Genomic DNA, 21,597 nt, shown 5'->3' with positions numbered 1-21,597 from the left:
AATCATGCCTTCCCCAAAGTCCCCCAAACTCTTATTTCAGCATTAACTCAAAATTCCATAGTCCAAAGTCTCATCTGAGACAAGGCAAGTCCCTTCCACCTATGAGCCTGCAAAATCAAAAGCAAGTTAGTTATTTTCTAGATACACAGGGATCCAGGCATTGGGTAAATACACTCGTTTCAAATGGGAGAAATTGGCCAAAGCGAAAGAGCTACAGGCCCCATGCAAGTCCAAAACCCAGCAGGCAAATCTTAAAGCTCCAAAATGACCTCCTTTGACTCCATGTATCACATCTAGGTGATGCGAGAAGTGGGTTCCCAGGGTCTTGGGCAGCCCCGCCCCTGTGGCTTTGCAGGGTACAGCCCCCCTTCCGGCTGCATTGAGTGTCTGCAGCTTTTCCAGGCACGCAGTGCAAGCTGTCAGTGGATCTACCATTCTGGGGTCTGGAGGATGATGGCCCTTTTCTCACAGCTCTGCTTGGCAGTACCCCAGTGGGAACTCTGTGTGGGGGCTCCAACCCCATATTTCCCTTTGACACTGCCCTACCAGAGGTTATCCATGAGGGCCCCCCCTTCCCCCTCCCCCCCCCCCCCCCCCCCCCGCAGCAAACTTTTGCCTGGATTTCCAGGCATTTTCATACATCTTCTGAAATCTAGGCGGAGGTTCATGAACCTTAATTCTTGACTTCGGAGCATCTGCAGGCTTAACACCACCTAGAATCTGAAAGGCTTGGAACTTGCACCCTCTGAAGCCATGGCCTGAGGTGTACCTTGGCCCCTTTTACCTATGGCAGGAGCAGCTGGGATGCAGGGCACCAAGTTCCTAGGCTGCACACAGCAGGGGGTTCTGGACCCACAAAACCATTTTTCCTTCTAAGCCTCCTGGCCTGTGATGGGAGGGTCTGCTGTGAGGGTCTCTAACATGCCCTGGAGATGTTTGCCCCATTGTCTTGGTGATTAACATTTGGCTCCTCATTACTTATGCAAATTTCTACAACCCAGTCTCCTGAGAAAATAGATTTTTCTTTTCTGTTGCATCATCGGGCTACAAATTTTCTGAACTTTTATACTCTGCTTCTTCTCGAATGCTTTGCTGCTTAGAAATTTCTTCTGTCAGATACCTTAAATCATCTCTCTCAAGTTCAAAGTTCCACAGATCTCTAGGGAACTCTAGAAAAAAATTCTTATTTTCACTCTTTCCCGCCTATCTTATGCCCGTTTCTAATACAGGTGCACAATGCCTGCAGTGTCTTTGCATAGTAAGAGTGACTTTACTCCATTTCCCAACAAATTCCTCATCTCCCTCTGAGACCACCTCCGCCTGGACCTTATCGTCCATATCACTATTAACATTTTGGTCAAAGCCGTTCAACAAGTCTCTAGGAAGTTCCAAACTTTCCCACATTTTCCTATCCTCTTCTGAGCCTTCCAAAGTGTTCCAGCCTCTCCCTGTTACCCATTTCCAAAGTTGCTTCCACATTTTCGGGTATCTTTACAGCAGCACCCCACTCTACTGGTATCAACTTATTGTATTAGTCTGTTCTCACACTGCAAATAAAGACATACCTGAGACTGGGTAATTTATAAAGGAAAGAGGTTGAATTGACTCACAGTTCTGCATGGCTGGGGAGGCCTCACAATCACGGTGGAAGGCAAGGAGGTGCAAAAGCATGTCTCACATAGTGGCAGGCAGGGGAGAGCATGTGCAGGAGAACTCCCATTTATAAAACCATCAGATCTCATGAGACTTATTCACTACCACGAGAACAGTATGGGGGGAACCATCCCCATGATTCAGTTATCTGCACCTGGCCCCACCCTTGACACGTGGGAATTATTACAATGCAAGGTGAGATTTGGGTGGGGACCCATCCAAACTATATCAGTATGTTTTGACTTCTTGCTTGATTGCTAGGTTGCATAGAGGACAAACATGGAAATTAATGAAGTACCTTCATATCTGGCTTCAGATCTTAGACAGGATCAGAGGGCCAGCTGAAATTTGCAAGGAGGAGAGGTAGATCCCACCATTTTATGGGTGAATGGCAAAATCAAACAGAAATTATGTGGGATGGGAGATACTGATGCAGGCATCTTTGGAAACATTCTACTTAGCTAATTTTATGCTAGGCTTTAGGTCAAGAAGGAGAGAGAGAGCTGACATGCTGTGGTACACACTTATAGTCCCAGCTACTTGGAAAGCTGAGGCAGGAGGATTGCTTGATCCCAGGAGTTTGAGGTAATGTGCGATGATCGTTCTTGTGAATAGCCACTAGCCACTGAACTCCAGCTTGGGCAACATTGAGACACCCTGTCTCTTAGTTTAAAAAAAAAAAAAAGAGGAAAGAAAGTGGTCTCAGTTTTTAATGTAAATATTTTTAATGGGATAATGATATTTTAAGATTAATGTATATTGTATATCAGTTAACTATAGGTCAATAATTATATAAAACTTAAGGTACGAAAAACATTTATTTTTGCTAACATATCTGTGAGTTGACTGTTCTTGGCTTGGTGAGGCTGCAAGCTGCAGATAGAGTCTAGGTATGTTTTCTGTGTGTTTGTTCCCCCTTGGATCAGTGGACTACCTGAGAATGTGTTTTTGTCACAGTGATAGAATCACAAGGAAACTCCAGTTCTGGAAGTACATTTTAAGCCATTGCTTCTATCATGTCCACTAACATTCAGTCAGCCAAAGCACATACCTTGTCCATGGCTAACATTGATAGTATAGATAAATATACCTGATCTCTAGCAGGAGGAACTGCATTGTCTTGGGGAAAGGTTGTAGATGTAGGGAGGGGTGATGAGTTGGGAACAATAATGTAGTCTGCCACAAACATATTAAAGTGTAACTGGATATGGTTGATGCAGAATTTTGAACCTTTGTTTTAATTCTGATTTTTACTCTTTTCCCCCTGTCTAGTGCCCTTTTGTAATACAGTAATTCTCATGATTTTTGTCTGAATTGAAATCGTCTATGAGATTAGATTGTCTACGAAAATACAGTCGATCCTCCTTGTTTTCAGCTTTTGTATTTGTGAACTCACCTACTATTTTTTGTAACCCCCACATCAGTACTCACAGCACTTTCATAGTCATGTGTTTGCATAGAGTGTCAAAGAATTTGAGTTTGAACACGATGATATTCTGCCTTCTTTTTCAGCTCTCATACAATAGTCAGGTATCCTTTTTGTGGTCTATTTAATGCCATGCTTTTCCTATTTTTGTACCGTTTGTTGGTTGTTTTGCCATTTAAATTAACCCCCAAGCATAGTGCTGAAGTGCTGCTTAGCATTCACAAGTCCAAGAAGTCTGTGATGTGCCTTACAGAGAAAATACATGCATTAAATAAACTCCACTCAGGCGTGAGTGCTGTAGTGCCATTGGCTGTGAGTTCAATGTTAATGAATGAACGATGTATATTATTTATTTATTCTTCATTTAATTAATTATTATTATTTTTTTGAGATAGAGTCTCACTCTGTTGCTCAGGCTGGAGTGCAGTGGTGCAGTCTTGGCTCACTGCAACCTCTGTCTCCTGGGTTCAAGCGATTCCCCTGCCTTAGCCTCCCAGGTAGCTAAGACTACAGGCATGCGCCACCATGCCTGGCTAATTTTTTTTTTTTTTTTTTGTAGTTTTAGTAGAGACGGGGTTTCACCACGTTGGCCAGGCTGGTCTCGAACTCCAGACCTTAAATGATCTGCCCGCCTTGGCTTCCCAAAGTGCTGGGATTACAGGCGTTAGCCACTGTGCCTGGCCAACAATATATATTAAATAAGCACACATACAACAAAAGTAGGTGTTGGTAAGCTTACAAAAATGTGACCAGTAACTTGCTGAAACCTAACTTTTTATTTGTTCATGGAACTTTCTAGACCGTAACTACACTGAATAATGAGAATCTGCTGTAATCTTTTTAGGTGCTATAGATGAGCCATTGGATTAAATTATTACAGTATGTTTCAGACTGCTCTATGTTGAACCCTAGTGAAATGCCTCCCAAACCCTCATAAGGATCACAATCTTATGTCCTTTTTTTTGTTATTAAATGCCCAGTATGTGTTAGCGATTTAAACAAAATTCAAATTTTTTTTTTTTTTTGAGACAGAGTCTCGCTCTGTCACCTAAGCTGGAGAGTGCAGTGGCATGATCTCGGCTCACTACAACCTCTGCCTCCCGGGTTCAAGCGATTCTCCTGCCTCAGCATCCTGAATAGCTGGGATTACAGGCGCCTGCCACCACGCTGGGCTAATTTTTGTATTTTTAGTAGAGACGGGGTTTCGCCAGGTTGTCCAGGCTGGTCTGGAACTCCTGACCTCATGCGATCTGCCTGCCTTGGCCTCCTAAAGTGCTGGGATTATAGGCGTGAGCCACCATGCCCGGCGTTGACTTTTTAATAATAACCATTCTGACTGGTGTGAGATGGTATGCCATTGTGGTTTTGATTTGCATTTCTCTAATGATCAGTGATATTGAGCTTTTTTTCATATGCTTGTTGGCCGCATGTGTGTCTTTGAAGTGTCTGTTTATGTCCTTTGCCCACTTTCTAATGAGATTTTTTTTTTCTTGTAAATTTGTTTAAGTTCCTTATCAGTGTTGGACATTAGATCTTTGTCACATGCATTGTTGCAAAAATTTTCTCCTATTCTGTAGGTTGTCTGTTCACTCTGTTGAGAGTTTCTTTTGCTGTGCAGAAGCTTCCAGAAGAAAGGAATCCGATTGGTTCTGTGTCTGTCTCTTTTGGTATTCTCAGACTTATGTAGTCATCCATATAGAAAGATGTTTAGGAAAATAGGACAAGAATAGCAGAAATCTACATAAAAGTGTAGGAAATTAAAATTAGTTACCGGCATACAAAAAACTACTATATGTTATAATTACATACTATAACGCACCCCTCCTTGCCAAATATTCTCTCTCTTTTGACTTCAAAATCATGGCTTATATGTACTTTCTCTATTTCCCAGATGCAAATATAATTAATTGACTTTATTTATCTAGGAAATGTTACTGATATCTTAATTGTAGTCGTTGGCTTGAGTGATGGGTTTTGGTAATTCAACTACTATTACTTGAAAGTAGTAGATTTCATAGGATACTGTTATAAAATCTTTTTAACCTCTTTTCTGATTTCAGGAGTAATTAGTAATTGTGGTTTACTGGAAAATTCAATGAATAGGGTGTTAAAGGAAGCAATTCATCAATAATATATCTAATCTATTGGGAGACTGAGGCGGGTGGATCACCTGAGTTCAGGAGTTCGAGACCAGCCTGGCCAACATGGCAAAACTCCGTCTCTACTAAAAATACAAAAATTCGCCGGGCATGGTGGTGCATTCGTGTATTCCCATTTACTCGGAAGGCTGAGGCAGGAGAATCACCTGAACTCCAGAGGTGGAGGTTGCAGTGAGTCAGGATCTCAGCACTACACTCCAGCCTGGGTGACAGAGTGAGACTCCATCTCAAAAAAATAAATAAATAAAAAATAAAAAATTAAATTAAAAAAAGCGGGCCGGGAGCATTGGTTCAGGGCCGGGCACGGTGGCTCAAGCCTGTAATCCCAGCACTTTGGGAGGCTGAGGCAGGCGGATCACGAGGTCAGGAGATCAAGACCATCCTGGCTAATGTGGTGAAACCCCGTCTCTACTAACAATACAAAAATTAGCTGGATGTGGTGGCAGGTGCCTGTAATCCCAGCTATTCCAGAGGCTGAGGCAGGAGAATCACTTGAACCTGGGAGGCAGAGGTTTCAGTGAGTCCAGATCATGCCACTGCACTCCAGCCTGGGTGACAGAGCGAGATTCTATCTCAAAAAAATGAAAAAAAAAAAACCAAAAGCAACAGAAGCAAATGAGAGTGCCTGGGAGTGGTCATTGTGGGGCATTCCTGTTTGTGTGACCCAGGTCATGTCCCTCCCTAAGCCCTGGTCTCTCTTGCCTCCTGCAGGGCTGGTGAATTACCAGATCTCCGTCAAGTGCAGTAACCAGTTCAAGTTGGAAGTGTGTCTTTTGAATGCGGAAAACAAAGTCGTGGACAACCAGGCTGGGACCCAGGGCCAGCTGAAGGTGCTGGGTGCCAACCTCTGGTGGCCGTACCTGATGCACGAACACCCCACCTGCCTGTACTCGTGGGAGGTAATGGTGGTTTTGGACTTGCTTAAGGGAGGTCTTTTGCCCCCATCTGGTAGCCCTGGCTTCAGCAGGAGCCCAGGACAGGTGAACGGGCAGGTGTGGTCCTCTGAGCTTTCTGATGTTTCCCACCCTTGGTGGGAGGCCCAGATTATTTATTTATTTATTTATTTATTTGTGATGGTCTCACTCTGTCACCCAGGTTGGAATGCAATGGCCTGATCACAGCTCACTGCAGCTTTGAGCTGCATTCCTCCTACCTTGGCCTCCTGAGTACCTGGGACTACAGGCACATGCCACCATGCCTGGCTAATTAAAAAAATTTTTTTTGTAGGCCGGGCATGGTGGCTCACGCCTGTAATCCCAGCACTTCGGGAGGCTGACGCGGGCGGATCACTTTAGGCCAGGAGTTGGAGACCAGCCTGGCCAACATGGTGAAACCCCGTCTCTACTAAAATATGAAAATTTGCAGGGCATGATGGTGCACGTCTGTAATCCCAGCTTCTCGGGAGGCTGAGGCAGGGGAATTGCTTGAACCCAGGAGGCAGGGGCTGCGGTGAATTGAGATCATGCCACTGCACTCTATCCTGGGTGACAGAGTGAGACTGTCTCAAAAAAAAAATCCTTTTTATAGAGTTGGGGTCTTACTAGGTTGCCCAGGCTGGTCTTGAACTCCTGGACTCAGGTGATCCTCCTGCCTTAGCCTCCCAAAGTGTAGGGATTCCAGGCATGAGCCACCTCGTCTGGTCAAGGAGAAGGCCTGATTTTGAAGGGCAGTTCCCAGGGTCAGCCAGTGAAGGGCAGAGCCTCTGATTGCTGCTTCTCTGCAGGCCCAGAGGCGACTTCTGGGGTGCATGCACAAGGGGTCTTCCTGCTGTAGGGCAGGCCAGATGGGGCTCAGGCTGTCGGGGCGCTCACACCTGGCGCTTTGGCTGTCATAGGTGCGGCTGACTGCACAGAAGTCACTGGGGCCTTTGACTTCTACACACTCCCTGTGGGGCTTCGCACTGTGCCCGTCACCAGAGCCAGTGGGTGAGAGCCAGTTTCATTTGCGGTAGAGGCAGCAGAGGTTGTAGAAATGCTCCTTGGGGCAGATGCCACACCCCAATTTCATGGAGTGATTTGGGCTGAGCCGAGTCTGCAACAGGCAGAAGGCTCTGAGATGTTGTCCTAGCCTGGACAAAGGACAATTCAGAGCTCGGGGGAATAGGGGTGTGCTTAGCACGACTGGGTGGACAGGCCCTTTGTTGTGAATCGTACAGGCTTCCAGGAGCGGGTGCCTGAGGCTTCCAGACAGGCTTTGGGAGGTGGCCAGAGGAGATGCCTGTTTCCGGGGCAGGAAATGGAGGGAGCGCCCAGGCTGGAGAGGTTCAGCCAGCCAGGCTATCACAAGGCTTTGAAGCTTCCCATCTGAGAGCCTGGTTGTTGGAGAGTGTGGGTTTGGAACTTGAGGCTAGGAGGTTCTGTTCTGTCCTGTGCCAGCCACAGCCTTCGGATGGGCAGAGCAATGATGGGGGGAAGATGTAAAAGAAAAGAACTGAGGAAAGAAGAAAACCAGCTTCAACAACAGTCTAGGCTGGATGCGGTGGGTCACGCCTGTAATCCCAGCAGTTTGGGAGGCTGAGGTGGGTGGATCACCTGAGATCAGGAGTTCGAGACCAGCCTGGTCAACAGGTAGTGAATCCTGTCTCTACTAAAAATACAAAAATTAGCTGGGCATGGTGGTGGACGTCTGTAATCCCAGCTACTAGGTAGGCTGAGGCAGGAGAATCGCCTCAGGTGAACCAGGAGGCAGAGATTGCAGTGAGCTGAGATAATGCCACTGCATTCCAGCCTGGGCTACAGAATGAGACTCTGTATCTCAAAAAAACAAAACAAAACAAAAAACACAACAGTCTGTTCTGTGGAGGCCTTGGGCAGATGCTGGGAGCTCTGAGCACGGACTGGTCCCTCTGTTGGGAGCCTCTTCCCTTCATCCCCCTTGGTTAACTTGACTCAGCATAAAGGCCATTTCTTCTAAGAGCCTGTCCCTGACTCTCCAATCCAGGATGTGTCTGTTGTCTCATAGAGTGCCCAATTCCTGCCACCACTTGTCATTTCCATTCGCAACATTTCTTTCGTTGTTTGTTTTTCAGAGTCAGGGTCTCACTCTGTTGCCCAGGCTGGAGTGCAGTGGTGCAATCATAGCTCGTTGCCATCTCGACCTCCTGGGCTTAAGTGATCCTCCCCACTCAGCCTCCCAAATAGCTGGGACCACAGATGTGCGCTGCCTTGCCAGGCTAAATTTTAATATTTTTTTTCCCCACGAGTCAGAGTCTTGCTCTGTTTCCCAGGCTGGAGAGCAGTGTTGCGATCTTGGCTCACTGCATCCTCTACCTCCTGGGTTCAAACAGTTCTCCTGCCTCACCCTCCCAAGTAGCTGGGATTACAGGCTCACGCCACCATGCCCAGCTAGTTTTCTTCTTTATTTTTTGTTGAGATGGGGTTTCACCATGTTGGCCAGGCTGGTCTCGAACTCTTGACCTCATGATCCACCTGCCTTGGCCTCCCAAAGTGCTCACAGGCTTGAGCCACCATGCCCAGCCCTAATTTTTAAATTTGTTGTAGAAACAAGGTCTTGCTATGTTGCCCAGGCTGGTCTCAAGCACCTGGTCTCAAGTAAGCCTCCCAAAGTGCTGGGGTTCTAGGCGTGAGCCACCTCGCCTGGCACTTGCACCGTTTTTCTGTGCATGCATCTCCACTCCCACTGCCCAGGACCTGTGGACTTAGATTTGAGTCATTACTGAGCACCTAGCACCCAGCCCCGTGCCTACCTCCCACCTCGCACTACCTGTTTGCTTGATGCATTAATAAATATTCCACCTGAATCCACAGCCCATTCACTCCTGTGTTCAAGAGCTATTTCAGGACACGAACCTCATTTTTGGCAGTGTTCAGTCCAGTGACCTCAGCTCTGTGTACCTGACAGGGTGGCTACGCCTCTGGGGGAATTGGATTCAGGGGTGGGGGAGAAAGAGTGATGTTAGAGAGCTCGGTCTAGGACTAGAGGAACGTGCCCTTATGTAAAATACATCTCAAGTTAGGGAAGAAAGCAGCGGCTCTGTGCTTTGTGTTTTTTTTTTCTTTTCTTTCTTTCTTTCTTTTTTTTTTTTTTTTTGTTTGTTTGTTTCTTTTGGGGCAGGGTCTTGCTCTGTGGCCCAGGCTGGAGTGCAGTAGCGTGATTTCGGCTCACTGCAACCTCCACCTCCCAGGTTCAAGCAATTCTTGTGCCTCAGCCTCCCGAGTAGCTGGAGTTACAGATGCGTGCCACTATGCCTGGCTAATTTTTGTATATTTAGTAGAAATGGGGTTTTGCCATGTTGGCCAGGCTGTTCTTGAACTCCTGACCTCAGTGATCTGCCTGCCTCAGCCTCCTGAAGTGCTGGGATTACAGATGTGAGCCATCATGCCTGGCCCCCAGTTGTGTTCTGGCAGGGGAAGATGGGACAGAGAGGATGGGAGGGTGTCTGAGCCTTTCCCGGACTGACGGAACCTGTGTCTTCTCTCTTTTGTGGACAGGATGGTGATTGCTCACACCAAAGCCTTGGACCCCCACCCAGCCTGTGACCTTTGTGACCAACTCCACCTACGCAGCAGACAAGGGGGTGAGCCTGGGGGTCCCCACCCCATTTCTCCCTGCCTTTGCCTGGGCTTGTCCTGAAGCCTGCTCATGGGAACAGCTGGAAAGAACCATGTGCTGCCACTCTGAGCTTTTTATTTTGTTTTGCTTAAAAAGATAGAGACAGGGTCTTGCCATGTTGCCCAGGCTGGTCTCGAACTCCTGGGCTCAAGTGATCCTCCTGCCTCGGCCTTCCAAAGGGCTGGGGTTACAGGCGTGTGCCACCGCACTCAGCCGCAGCCAATCTGTTTTCAAAGATGGTTTTTGGGTTAATGACAATTCTCTCTCTGCTTACTCTCCAGGCAGTGTGGCTTTCTGAATCCAAGGAGGCTGGGCATAGGGAGATGGGATTTGTTTGCTCAGTTTGGACTCAGCATTTTTTGTACTCGATTTAATAGACTCATAAAATGTCAAAGGTTTAAGTGAACTTAGAGTTCATCTGGCCCAAACCTGGCTGATCAGAATCTCCAGGGGAAGTTTTATTGAAATGCCAGATCTCTGCATTCTGAGATCCTGATTTAGTAACTCCAGGGTTGGAACCTGAGTTTTTTTGTTTTTTTTTTTTTTTTTTTTTTTTTGTGAAGGCAAGGTCTTACTCTGTTGCTCTGGCTGGAGTGCAGTGGTGTGATCACAGCTCACTGCAGCCTTGAATTCCTGGGCCTAAGCAACCCTCTTGCCTCAGCCTTCCAAGTAGCTGGGACTCCGGGTGTACACCACTGTGCCCGGCTAATTTTAAATGTTTTTGTAGAGATGGGATCTCGCTATGTTGCCCAGGCCAGTCTCAAACTCTTGAGCTCAAGTGATCCTCCTGCCTTAGCCTCCTAAAGTGCTGGGATTACAGGCATGAGCCACCGTGCCTGGCTGATACTAGCATTCTTTTTTTTTTTTTTTTTTTTTTAAAAAAGATAGAGTCTTGCTCTATTGCCCAGGCTAGAGTGCAGTGGCACAGTCTCAGCTCACTGCAACCTCCGCCTCCCAGGTTCAAGCAATTCTCCTGCCTCAGCCTCCCAAGTAGCTGGGATAACAGGCACATGCCACCACGCCTGCGCTTGATCGTGGGAGGCAGAGGTTGCACTATTGTGCCACTCCATTCTAGCCTGGGCAACAGAGCGAGACTCTGTCTTCCAAACAAAGCAAAAAAAGATTATCTGCGAGAATGACTGCATTGGCCCCTTGGGTGGGAGCGCTTCTCCAGGGCAAGGTGAGGGGATGCCCAGTGCTGGGAGTGCTGCCTGGAGAGGAGTCAGTTCCAGTGGCGGGGGCCCTGGGTTTTGGCTGAGGACTGTGTGTTGGCAGCTGCTCTGCCTCTCACAGCCCTTGCCAGCTGCACACGTCATGAGCATCAGTGTGCAATCACAGGCCTGCCTCCTTTGGGCCACTTTGTGACCATGTTTTTTGCTTGTGGGGCAGGGCAATTTCAGGATCTAAATTGGTGCAGTTGGATGTTCTCAGCCCCAAGAGGCAGCTCTTCCCATTCTAGGCTTTTTGTTTTGTTTTGTAGAAATGGAGTCCTACGATGTTGCCCAGGCTGGTCTCAAACTCCTGGGCTCAAGTGATCCTCCCACCTTGGCCTCCCAGTGTGCTGGAATTACAGGCATGAGCCACTGTGCCGTGCTAATTTTCTTGATACTATTTTTTGAAGAGCTGGGGTCTTGCTGTGTTGTCCAGGCTGGTCTCGAACTCCTGGCCACAAGCCACCCTCCTGCCTCAGCCTCCCAGAGTGCTGGGATTACATCCCCTTCTTACCTTCTCTGTCAGAGGAGCCCCCACAGCATGTGAGTACTGAGTCATGCGGTCTTGTGGTTGCTGAACGGGCTCTGCTGCTCTGGTCCTAGGCTCTGTGTGGATGTGATCCGTGTGAACAGCTACTACTCTTGGTATCGCAACTACGGGCACCTGGAGTTGATTCAGCTGCAGCTGGCCACCCAGTTTGAGAACTGGTGTAAGACATCACAATCCCATTATTCAGAGCGCGTATGGAGTGGAAACGCTTGTAGGGTTTCACCAGGTAAGCGGTGTTGAACTTTCTGCTTGTGTATTCTCTCTGGGCAGAGACGCCACTTGCCTCCCCCACCCTGCCCTGTGCCCACTGCAGTGCTCCCCTTGCTTCAGCTTTGGGCTCACCTCCCGCTACCCTGTCCACGTTCCCTTCTCACCAGCAGCCAGGCCTCTGCCCCACTTGCTTGGTCCTCAAAGGTGGACTCCTTACTGGCCTTGTTTCCAGACAGCCTCCTATCACCCGTGCCCAAGTGGTCTTTCTAACAAATCCAAATTTTTGTGTGTTTTTGAGACCGCCTCTCTCTCTGTCACCCAAGCTGGAGTGCGGTGGTGCGATCACTGCTCACTGCAGCCTTAACCTCCTGGGCCCAAGCGATCTTCCCACCTCAGCCTCCTGAGTAGCTGGGACCATAGGCACAGGCCAACATGCCTGGCTAATTTTTTTACTTTTGTAGAGATTGGGCCTTGTTGTGTTCCCCGGGCTGGTCTTGAATTCCTGGGATCAAGTGATCCTCCTGCCTCAGGCTCACAAAGCGCTGGGATTACAGGTGTGAGCCACTGTGCCCGGCCACAAATCAAAATTTATGAGTCCTATCATTGGCTCCCCCAGGCCCATAGGACAAAGTCCTAACCCCTAGTCAGGACACTCAGTGTCCTCTGCTCTCTCCTGGGTTTTCATCCTCTTCTCTTCTTACTCCTGGCCACTGATCTGTTTCCACTGCCCTCATTTACTCTCCTGCTCTTGCTTGAGCTATTCTTTCTGCCTGGAATGCCCATGTTGGCACCATAATCACCAACTAAAAGATCCTTTTCTTTTTATTTTTTTAGAGATAGGGTCTTGCTATGTTGCCCAGGCTGGTCTCAAACTCCTGGACTCAATTGATCTTTTTTCCTTGGCCTCCCAAAGTGCTGGGATTAACAGGTGTGATCCACTGTGCTAGCCTTTTCTTATTTTTTATTTTTTTCCTGACAGGGTCTTGTTCTGTTGCCCAGGCTGGAGTGTGGTGGTGTCATCATAGCTCACTGCAGCCTCGAACTCCTGGGCTGAAGCGATTCCCCTGCCTCAGCCTCCTGAGTAGCTGGGACTACAGGCGTGCACCACCATGTGCAGCCTAGTTTTAAAATATTTTGTAGAGATGCAGTCTCGCTATCAGGCTGGTCTTCACCTCCTGTCTTGGACTCCCAAAGTACTGGGAATACAGGCATGAGTCACGACACATGGCTGAAGAGATTCCTATTTGGCATCTGAGTCTCCTCATCGCTGTCCCCTCTGTGGGGAGGTTTACCCCGCCTGCCCCAGGCGGAGGGAACCTTCCCCGTGCTCTGCCCTGTTGCAGCCGGAACCTCGCTCTCCCAACATTCTCGCCAGGCACTGTTGTTATTTCTTTGGCTCTCTCTTTGATCGGACTGTGGGCTCAGGAGACAGGAGTCCTATTTATTGTTGTTTCCCAGGTACTCTGCAATAGCTGACACAGCACATGCTAAAATAATACCTATTGAGGTCATGGGTGAGATCTTAGAGCCATGTTTAATCACTCACTTTGTCTTTTTTTTTTTTTTTTTTTGAGATGGAGTCTCACTCTGTCACCCAGGCTGAAGTGCAATGGTGTGATCTCAGCTCACTGCAACCTCCACTTCCTAGGCTCAAGCGATTGTCCTGCCTCAACCTCCCAAGCAGCTGGGATTACGGGCACCTGCCACCATGCCCAGCTAATTTTTGTATTTTTGTAGAGGTGGGGTTTTGCCATGTTGGCCAGGCTGGTCTCGAGCTCCTGACGTCAAGTGATTTGCCTGCTTCCGCGTCCCAAAATCCTGGGATTACAGGCCTGAGCCACCATGCCTGGCCTGTCCTCATTTGTTTATCCATCTCATTTTTTGTCCTTCTCACCAAAGATATGTTGCTTTGTCTTGTGGGGTTTTTTTCATGTGGATTCCTGAACCCCATCCAGCCCCTTGTCCCCTCCCCAGCCAGCTCACACTCTTTTGCACAGCTCCTGGGACTCCCGTTGACACACAGGGAACAGCCACCCACAGTGGACTGCACGGTTCTGTTTGCACCCTTAAATTTATCGTGCTTACAGAATGACACTTCTGCAAACTAGTCAAGTAGGGGGAAGTGGTTTGTGGATATGCACCCTTTTTCATTCTCTTTGAAAAGGTAACCAGCTCTGAATTCTTTCTCCTTTGAGGAGGAGTTTCACTTGTCGCCCAGGCTGGAGTGTAGTGGTGCAGTCTTGACTCACTGCTACCTCCGCCTCCCAGGTTCAAGCAATTCTCCTGCATCAGCCTCCCAAGTAGCTTGGATTACAGGCATGTACCACCATGCTCACCTAATTTTTTTTTTTTTTTTTTTTTTTTTTTTTAGTAGAGATGAGGTTTCACCATGTTGGTCAGGCTGGTCTTGAACTTTTGACCTCAAGCGATCCACCTGCCTTGGCCTCCCAAAGTGCTGGAATTACAGGCATGAGCCACCATGTCCAGCCCCAGTTCTGAATTCTTAAGAAACTCGAGAGGGTCTAGGTGAGCATTGATAGAACCTCTGGAGTGCTGGGTGTGGTGGCTCACACCTGGAATGCTAGCCCTTTGGGAGACCGAGGTCAGAGGATCTCTTGAGCCCAGGAGTTTGAGACCAGTCTGCACAACATGGACCCCATCTCTACAAAATATTCAAGGTGAGTTGTGGCTGGGTGCAGTGGCTGACGCCTGTAATCCCAGCACTTTGGGAGGCTGAGGTGGGTGGATCACGAGGCCAAGAGTTCAAGTCCAGCCTGACCAACATGGTGAAACCCCGTCTCTACTAAGAAAACACAGAAATTAGCTGGGTGTGGTGGCATGCACCTGTAATCCCAGCTACTCAGGAGGCTAAAGCAGGAGAATCACTTGAACTGGGGAGGTGGAGGTTGCAGTGAGCCGAGATTGTGCCACTGCACTCCAGCCTGGGCGACAGAGCAAGACTCCGTCTCAAAAAAAAAAAAAAAAGTTGCGTATGGTCGTGCTTGCCTCTAGTCCCAGCTACTTGGGAGGCTGAGGTAGGAGGACTGTTTGAGCCCAGTAGGTCAAGGCTGCAGTGCACCATAATTGCACCACTGTACTCCCACCTGGGTGACAGAGTGAGACCTTGTTTCAAAAAAGAACCTTTGCAGTGATGGAAATGCCCCATGTCTGCACTGTCTGAAATGGTAGCCACTAGCTACATGTGGCTATTGAGGTCTTGATATATGACTAGGATAACTGAATTTATTTGGTTTAATTAAAAAAAATTTTTTTTTGAGACAGCCTTACTCTGTTGCCCAGGCTGGAGTGCAGTGGCGTAATCACAGCTCACTGCTCAACCTCCTGGGCTCAAGTGATCCTTCCTCCTCGGCCCCCCAAGTAGCTGGAGCCACAGGCATGCGCCACTACACCTAGCGAATATTTAGCCTTTTTATAGAGACTGGGTTTCACTGTGTTGCCTAGGCTGATCTTGAACTCCTGAGCTCAAGTGATCCTCCTGCCTCGACCTCCCAAAGTGCTGGAATTACAGACCTGAGCTACCATGCCTAGCCTGGTTTAGTTTAATTTCATTTTACATTCATTCATTCATTCATTCATGAGATAGGGTCTTGTTCTGTCACCCAGGCTGGAGTGTAGTGGTGCAAACACAGCTCACCACAGCTTTGACCTCCGGGATTGAAGCAGTCCTCCCACCTCAGCCTCCCAAGTGGCTGGGACCACAGGTGTGTGCCTCCATGCTTGGCTAACTTTTGTACTTTTTGTAGGCTAGTCTTGAACTCCTAGTCTCAAGCAGTCCTCCCACCTCGGTCTCCCAAAGTGCTTGGATGACAGACATGAGCCAAAGCGCCTGACCTAAAGACGCTTTTTCCTTCTAGTGTAGTTCAGCCTTAAGACTGTATCAGCAGATAGAGACGGAAAAGTAAGAAAAATTGAGTATCAGATTATATTTATAAATAAAGCAGTTACTAATTGATGTTTTTTTTTTAAACCTCCTTTTTAATTCTGGGTTACATCATTCCCTGGCTGTCTTTTTTTTTTGTATTTTTTTTTTTTTATTATTATACTTTAAGTTTTAGGGTACATGTGCACATTGTGCAGGTTAGTTACATACGTATACATGTGCCATGCTGGTGCGCTGCACCCACTAACTTGTCATCTAGCATTAGGTATATCTCCCAATGCTATCCCTCCCCCCTCCCCCCACCCCACAACAGTCCCCAGAGTGTGATGTTCCCCTTCCTGTGTCCATGTGATCTCATTGTTCAATTCCCACCTATGAGTGAGAATATGCGGTGTTTGGTTTTTTGTTCTTGCGATAGTTTACTGAGAATGATGATTTCCAATTTCTCCCTGGCTGTCTTTACCCTAGCATCAGTGAGTCCTGCAGTCACTACAGCCCCCAGTGAGGACAGATATTTTGGTCACCATCAAGTGGATCTTTATTTTTATCTAACATTTACAATTCTGCCAGTTCTTACTCTTAATTCTCTTTGCCTTGAATCCCAGGATCCACCTCTCATGTTCAGTGAAGAGTACCATAAAAGTCTGCTAGAGCAGTACCATCTGGGTCTGGATGAAAAACGCAGAAAATACGTGGTTGGAGAGCTCATCTGGAATTTTGCCGATTTCATGACTAACCAGTGTAAGTGGCAGTTTAGCGCATGGGATAATGTACCCGTCCTCATTTTTTCAGGTTGCCTTGCCCATTCTGGACATTTTGGCTGTAAGAATATTGGAAACAAAGGGGGGAAGCTGGTTTAATCCATGTAGGTTGCATTGAGAATTTCCTAGGAAAAGTAAGTTGTGCTTAGGAAGTAGGAAAGCAGTCAGGCCCCCGCTTCCACATACAGTCAAAAAGCAAACATGAGAGTCTGCTATAGTGAGATGGAAATGGCTAGCTTGCCTTTTTCTTGTCTATTTCATAGCCAAGGAGGAAGGAAAAACTGGACCTCATTATGGATTTACTTTTGGGATACTGTCATCCCAGCACTTTGGGAGGCCAAGGTGGGAGGATTGCTTGAGGCCAGGAGTTCGAGACCAGCCTGTTCAGCATAGCAGGACCCCCATCTCTACAAAAACTAAACAGATTAGCTAGGTGTGGTGGTGTGTGCCTGTAGTCCTAGCTGCTTGGGAGGCTGAGACAGGCGGATAGCCTGAGCACAGGAGTTGGAGGCTGCAGTAAGCTGTGATTACACCACTGCACTTGAGCCTGGGCAACAGAGTGAGACCTGTCTTTAAAAAAAAAAAGGAGCTGGGCACGGTGGCTCATGCCTGTAATCCCAGCACTTTGGGAGGCCGAGGCAGGCAGATCATGAGGTCAGGAGATCGAGACCATCCTGGCTAACAGTGAAACCCTGTCTCTACTGAAAATACAAAAAAAACGAGCCGGGCATGGTGGCGGGCACCTGTAGTCCCAGCTGCTCGGGAGGCTGAGGCAGGAGAATGGCGTGAACCCAGGAGTTGGATCTTGCAGTGAGCCGAGATTGTGCCACTGCCCTCCAGCCTGGGCGACAGTGAGACTGCTTCTCAAAAAAAAAAAAAAGAAAGGGTCTTCAAAGACAATAAGATCTGTGCTCTCACGTAGGGTGGATGAGGGGCTGCCAAGTTAGCAATGAATGTTTCCCATTTCTTCTTAGTTTATGGACTTTCCATAAACTCAGGATGGCAGTTTGGTTGGTTGGAGAAGGATATGGTGATGGCGGGAGTTACAATACATTACTTATAGGGGAAGATAGGCTTTTGAAAGGTTAAAGCTTAAAAGTGAGAATGGAAAAGGGATGAATGAATGAACATGATGAGGTGAGAGGGAAGAGGTAAAGGGAAAAGGAGAACAAGAAACTCTTCTCTGCATGGCACCTGGGATGAATGGTTTCTGGGGACATCCCTGATGGCAGTTTTGTGGAGAGGTGCAAAGCTTTATGTGGTAAGAAATGAGCTGTAGGCTCAGTGCAGTGGCTCACGCCTGTAATCCCAGTACTTTGGGAGGCCGAGGTGGGTGGATCATGAGGTCAGGAGTTCGAGAGCAGCCTGGCCAACATGGTGAAACCGTGTCTCTACAAAAAAATAGAAAAAAAATCCCTGCATGGTGGTGAGCACCTGTAGTCCCAGTTACTCAGGAGGCTGAGGCGTGAGAATCGCTTAAACCTCGGAGGCGGAGGCTGCAGTGAGCTGAGATGGTGCCACTGCACTCCATCCTGGGTGACAGAGCTGGGTGGTGGCTCAAGATATGTTTTGTAAACCTGAAGATTTGAGATCATATAAGCCAAATCGAAACTTAATTGGCATTCATAACTTTTGGTTCTAGAGACTCCATGATCAACTAAGAGCCACCAAACATTTCCCATGTAGACTATTTTGACCATGCTGACTCTACTGACACTTTCGTTACTGAATTCACTTTATCTCTAGAAATTAATTCTTACTAATGGATGTCTGTCACTGTAAGATCCTTCTATCCTCTGAAATAAGGAGAACATTTTAACTTCAGTAGTTTAAACTAGTGTCCTAAACTATAGCATTCAAAATGAGATAATATGCTAAAGTAATACACAAACCAAAAATCCCAGTGGCTAACACAAAAAGTTTTTCTTACTCATTTTACATATCCAGGGTAAGTCAGTAATAGACGCAGACACACCCAGAGACCAAGGATGAGTTGTGATCTGTCTGCACACATAGTTCACAATGCCTGAGTGAGTTGTGCATTGGCCTTTAAACTTCCACTCATGTTTAATTAATAAAGATTTTGCTCAAATGCCATTTGATGATGAGTTTCATGACCATGATCAACTTTAAAAGAACTTGGAAGTACAATCCTCAAGCGTTTCTGGAAATAGCAGAACTACAATATTTGAGAAAAATATTTTTTAATGTATAAAAAATTGGCAGGGTAGGCTAGCAAGCAAGAGACCTAGAGAAAAGTTGATGTTACAGTCTCAAGACGAAAGGCAATCTGCAGGCAGAATTATTTCCTTCAGGGATCTCAGTCTTTTAATATAATCAATTGACTGGATGAGCCCTACAATATTTTGGAAAATAATCTGCTTTACTCAAAAATTACTGATTTTCATGTTAATCTCATCTAAAAATACTTTCAGAGCAACATCTAGACTGGTATTTGAATATATAACTCTTTTATCTTTTAAAATATCAAATAATACAGTTATATATATATACACACATATGTATATATGTCACCTAAATTGTAGATATCAGAAATCAGAATGCTGTGATATGAATATTTAGTATATTTTAATCATGATAAATTATACATCCTTCTACCTTATGATAATGGATTTTAAGATCTATGCTGTTAAACTCTATATTTACCCTTTAATTCATATCTTGCTTATTTTACATTTATCTGAGAATACATTGGGTCTACTAAATCTTTACTATCATTCACAAGTCTTACATTTTAAGATAACTTTTCAATAAAATAAAAATTCTTCATTGCACCTAGAAAGGAGCAGGGTTTTGAAAGCGATCAACGATTACTCTAATACCTAATATAATAATATAATATAGTAAAAATCAAAATACTTGAATGAAAAATGTAAAATTAATAGTTTTGCTTTCATTGTTTTTATTCCAGTGTCTATTTTAGAATGTTTTTACTCTAATTGTGTTTTTATGCAAAACCAAATGAGCTTTAGATAATTCCATTGATACATTACATATGAAAGTTCTCGTTAAATAGGATATAGCATATTTTACTTAAAAATCCAAATTATAAAATAAAGAGGGATTTTAAGTTGAGTCTAAAATTTTTGTTTCAATTTTGTTTTTATTTAAAGACTTGCTATAATTCTGTGAGAGAGCTATAAAAGTCTACTCAGAAACATTATAATGTAAAATGGCCAGAGAAGGACAATGAGATATTTAATTTGCCACGGCAAAGCCATTGCTGTGAAGAATGGATAATATATGTCAATGGTAATATATGAAGAAATAACACAGGTGAATAGCAGAGGCAATAAATCTGTTTTTACCACAGGACTTGTCTTACACTTTTCTCTTAGTAATAAATAAAATAATTTTCAACCAGATGGAGCTGGCTTGAAATCCTCTTGTTTATGTCAGTACATATCGGTTATGATTCAAAAAATATAGCCCATTTCCAAAAACCTGCAACAAAGAGATACTTTCTCAGGTGAGTGTTCAGATCATTATTCATTACAAAGTGTCAGTTTTGTCTTTATTGATCCTCATTATTGTAAGAAAGTATGTGGTCTTGTCTCCATTCTATTAAAACAACATTGTAGAGATTAGCACTGAGTCTTTCCAGCCATATGCATCTGTTCATTTCCGTCTCCAGCTTGAGTTTTTCTGTGTATTACAAAATAAGAAAACAAAAATGACACAATAATCTATTTTGTCTGGTTTTGCTCTTTATCAGTAGAAATAGACAAGTGAGGAGTTGGAGGAAGAAGTTGCTTCTGATCTGTTTTAGATACAGATGAAACTCTCCCTCCCTCCCCGCCCCACCCAATCTTTCTGTCTCCTTCCCTGAGCCTATTCTTGCTTCTTCCCTTTACAAATAATTAACTGCTCAGGTCATGTTGAACCAAAAAATAGCGTCTGTAGCCCCTGTGTGCTTACTTTAAGTATATGTTACTGAAAAATGCGGAGTGAGCACTTAACAACTCATTCTCCTGGGAAGCACAGTGATACTATACCCCAAATGCTTTTCTTTATCATTTTAATGTTTATCTTCTTTACTTACATTTCCAACATCAGTTAAGAGGGTCTTGTAGTTTTCTAACTGAAAGGAGATTGTAAAATCTCCTTGCTCAAAACTCAGATGCATAATATTATTTTTACTACAATAAATACATCTACAACAATGGTATTATATCTGGTTTATTTCAAAGTCAAGTTCTAATATAGGTAAACAAATATACTAATAAAGAGATAATGCTTTTCTCATGAAATGTATAATCTAGTAGGAATAAAGATAAACAATTTTTTTAAAAATTCTATTTCATTAAGCAAAAATGCAACTCAGAAGAATAATGTATATTAGCAGTCATTTACTATTTTTCAATTAAATTCCGATATATATGTAAAGTAAATTATTACTAATATCAAACATAGTTTAAAGAATTAGTGACTATGTGCACTTGGATCTCCATATGTAATGTACTCTCAGCATCTTCACAAACAGTAAATTTTAATATGCAAGTAAAACTTATTTTACTAAATGATGATTACTCCTTCTGTATTCATATTCCTAAACACATACAGTTTCTTAATGTAATTAAGTTTGTAACTAAAAAAAGGGAAATGCATTATTGAGGTGATAGGATTACTGGGTGGCTATAAACACATCTGCACAGCTGACATCTTCTACAATGAGCAATGACAATTTTATTTTTTAATAATCAGTATGGACTAATCCTGATGATTTTTTTTTAACATTTTCAAATAGGGCTGCATATGGCTTAAAATTAATATATACATGTGTACCTATATAATATTCTTATTTATTAATGGACTTCCTACATAGCTCATATTGATGTTAGATTTAAATGAAATTCCAGAAGGGTTTTCTATAGGTAAGTCATACATTGGATTTCCATATTACCTATGATTATTGAAGTATTTATTTCTGTTTTTAAGACTTCAGAGCAATTTTGCTGGTCATTTGTTTTCTGTGTTTTTATTTTGAAATTGTTCTTTGAGGCATTGTCCTATTACATTTTTAAGGTATGTTAATAAAATAATATTTTTAATGAAATTTTGCCTACTTTCCAGGTGAACTCGTTTAAAGTATTAATTCACCAAAAATTACTTATATTCAGAAAATGAACTAAA

At 44.9% G+C, this 21,597-nt stretch overlaps 1 pseudogene; it reads left to right on the top strand.

Moving 5' to 3' along the window:
* The window catches only part of LOC115930160 (putative inactive beta-glucuronidase-like protein SMA3), a 46,023-nt pseudogene extending 26,244 nt beyond the window's left edge, over positions 1–19,779 (top strand).
* The last annotated feature ends 1,818 nt before the right edge of the window (positions 19,780–21,597 follow it).

The sequence above is a fragment of the Gorilla gorilla genome, chromosome 19 (assembly GCF_029281585.2).
Source record: "Gorilla gorilla gorilla isolate KB3781 chromosome 19, NHGRI_mGorGor1-v2.1_pri, whole genome shotgun sequence".
NCBI classification, from domain to species: Eukaryota; Metazoa; Chordata; class Mammalia; order Primates; family Hominidae; genus Gorilla; species Gorilla gorilla.
The sequence above is the reverse complement of the archived record's forward strand: the minus strand, read 5'-3'. Positions and strand labels throughout refer to the sequence as shown.